Genomic DNA, 3,502 nt, shown 5'->3' on the forward strand with positions numbered 1-3,502 from the left:
TACATCGTGCTCTTAGAACCTCATTTCAGAGCTTGTGCCTTGAAATCCCTGATTTTGGAACATCAAAATCAATGTTTCGAGGCACAACAAGGTTTCAAGAAGCAAGTCCCTATTCTGGAGCCTGTAGCGTCAGAATTTCATTTTGATGCAAATCATTCTCTTAGAAGCTCATTTTGGAGCTTGTGCCTCGAAAGACCCAGTTTTGGAGCATCAAAATCAATGTCTGGATGCACAACAAGGTTTCAAGATGCGAGTGCCGATTCTACAGTCAATACCATAAAAATCTGATTTTGGTGCACATCGTACTCTTAGAACCTCATTTCGATGCTTGTGCCTCAAAACCCCAATTTCAGAGCATCAAAATCAGTGTTTTGAGGCACAACAAGGTTTCAAGATGCAAGCCCTGATTCTAGAGCTAGTAGCATCAAAATTCAATTTTGATGCACAATGTGCTCTTAGAACCCTATTTTAGGAAATTGTGCCTCAAAAGGCCTAATTTTGGAGCATCAAAATTGATGTTTGGAGGCACAACAAGGTTTTCAGAATGCAACACCTCATTCTGGAGCCGGTAGCGTAAGAATTTGATTTTGATGCACATTGTGCTCTTAGAACCTTGTTTTGGAGCTTATGCCTCAAAATTTTCGGTTTCGAAGCATCAAAATTGGTGTTTGGAGGAACAACAAGATTTCAAGATGCAAGTCCCTATTTCAGAGTCTGTAGTGTCAAAAGATGATTTTCATGCACATCGTGTTCTTAGAACCTCGTTTCGGAGCATGTGGCTAAAAAGCTCCAGTTTCAAATGAGCAAAATCAAAGTTTAAAGGCACAACAAGGTTTCAAGACACAAGTCCGGATTCTCCAGCTGATAGCGTCAAAACATGATTTTGACAAACATGGTGTTCTTAGAACCTCATTTTGGAGATTGCACCTCAAAAGCCTCATTTTTGGAGCATAAAAATTAGTGTTTGGAGGCACAACTAGGTTTCAAGACACAAGTCCCAATTCTAGAGTCGGTAGCATCAAAATGTAATTTTGATGTACATCTTGCTCTTAGAACTTCATTTCAAAGCTTGTGCCTTGAAAGCCCTTATTTTGGAACATCAAAATCAATGTTTTGAGGGACAACAAGGTTTCAGGAAGCAAGTCCCTATTCCGAAGCCTGTAGCGTCAAAATTCCATTTTGATGCACATCATTCTCTTAGAAGCTCTTTTCGGAGCTTGTGCCTCGAAAGACCATGTTTTGGAGCATCAAAATCAATGTTCGGAGGCACAACAAGGTTTGATACAAGTCCGGATTCTAGAGTTAATAGTGTTAAAATCTGATTTTGGTGGACATCATGCTCCTACAACCTCATTTCGAAGCTTGTGCCTTCGAAAGCCCCAGTTTCGAAGCATCAAAATTAGTGTTTTGAGGCACAACAAGGTTTTATGATGCAAGCCTCGATTCTAGAGCCAGTAGCATCAAAATTCAATTTTGATGTACATTGTGCTCTTAGAACCCTTTTTTAGAAATTGTGCCTCAAAAGCCCGAGTTTTGGCGCATCAAAATCTATGTTTGGAGGCACAAAAAGGTTTGATAATACAAGTCCTGATTTTGGAGCCGGTAGTGTCAAATTTGGTTTTGACACACATCGTGCTCTTAGAACCTTGTTTTGGAACTTATGACTCAAACTCTTCGGTTTCAAAGTATCAAAATTGGTGTTTGGAGGCACAACAAGCTTTCAACATGCAAGTCCCTATTTCAAAACCTGTAGTGTAAAAATGTGATTTTGATGCACATCCTGCTCTTAGAACCTCATTTCGGAGCATGTGGCTCGAAAGCTCCGATTTCAAAACATCAAAATCAATGTTGAAAGCCCTGATTTTGGAACATCAAAATCAATGTTTTGAGGCAAAACAAGGTTTCAAGAAAGAAGTTCCTATTCCGGAGCTTGTAGTATCAAAATTCCATTTTGATGCACATCATTCTCATAAAAGCTCATTTCGGAGCTTGTGGCTCAAAAGACCTAGTTTTGGCATCAAAATCAATGGTTGGAGGCACGACAAGGTTTCAAGATGGAAGCCACGATTCTAGAGTGAATAGCATCAAATTCTGATTTTGGCGCACACCGTGTTCTTAAAACATCATTACGAAGCTTGTGCCTCGAAAGCCCTGATTTTTGAGAATCAATATCAGTCTTTTGAGGCAGAATAAGGTTTCAAGATGCAAGCCTTGATTCTAGAGCCAGTAGCATCAAAATTCAATTTTTGATGCACATTGTGCTCTTAAAACCCTGTTTTAGAAATTGTGCCTCAACAGCTCTAGTTTTGGAGCATCAAAATCGAAGTTTGGAGGTACAATAAGGTTTCAAGATGCAAGTCCTGATTCTCGAGCCGGTAGAGTCAAAACGTGATTTTGATACACATTGTGCTCTTCGAACCTCATTTTGGAGCGTGTGGCTCGAAAGCTCCAGTTTTAAAACATCAAAATCAATGTTTAAAGGTACAATAAGGTTTCAAGACACAAGTTCTGATTCTCAAGTTGATAGCGTCAAAACACGATTTTGACAAAGATGATGTTCTTAGAACCCCATTTTGGAAGTTGTATCTCAAAAGGCTCATTTTTGGAACATAAAAATTAGTGTTTGGAGGCACAACAAGGTTTCAAGACACAAGTCCCAATTCCAAAGTTGGAAGCATCAAAACAAAATATTGATGTACACCGTGCTCTTAGAACCTCATTTCAGAGCTTGTGCCTTGAAAGCCTTGATTTTGGAACATCAAAATCAATGTTTTGAGGCACAAAAAGGTTTCAAGAATAAAGTCCCTATTCTGGAGCCTGTAGCGTCAAAATTCCATTTTGATGCACATCATTGTCTTAGAAGCTCATTTCGGAGCTTGTGCCTCGAAAGACCCAGTTTTGGAACATCAAAATCAATGTTTGGAAGCACAACAAGGTTTTAAGATGCAAGTCCCGATTCTAGAGTCAAGCGTCAAAAACTGATTTTGGTGCACATCGTGGTCTTAGAACCTCATTTTGAAGCTTGTGCCTCAAAAACCCCAGTTTTGGATCATCAAAATCAGTATTTTGAGGCAAAACATGGTTTCAAGTTGGAAGCGTCAATTCTAGAGCCACTAGCATCAAAATTCAATTTTGATGTACATTGTGCTCTTAGAACCCTGTTTTATAAATTGTGCCTCAAAAACCCTAGTTTTGGAGGATCAAAATCGATGTTTGGAGGCACAACAAGTATTCAAGATGCAAGTCCTCATTCAGGAGCTGGTAGCATCAAAATTTTATTTTGACGTAGATCATGGTCTTAGAACCTTGTTTTAGAGCCTTGTTTTGGGGCTTGTGCCTTGGAAGCCCTAATTTTGGAACATCAAAATCACTGTTTTGAGGCACAACAAGGTTTCAAGAAGAAAGTCCCTATTCCAAAGCCTATAGCGTTAAAATTCCATTTTGATTCACATCATTCTCTTAGAAGCTCATTTCAGAGCTTGTGCCTCGAAAGACCTAGTTT

The sequence above is a fragment of the Cryptomeria japonica genome, chromosome 7 (genome assembly GCF_030272615.1).
Source record: "Cryptomeria japonica chromosome 7, Sugi_1.0, whole genome shotgun sequence".
NCBI lineage: Eukaryota > Viridiplantae > Streptophyta > Pinopsida > Cupressales > Cupressaceae > Cryptomeria > Cryptomeria japonica.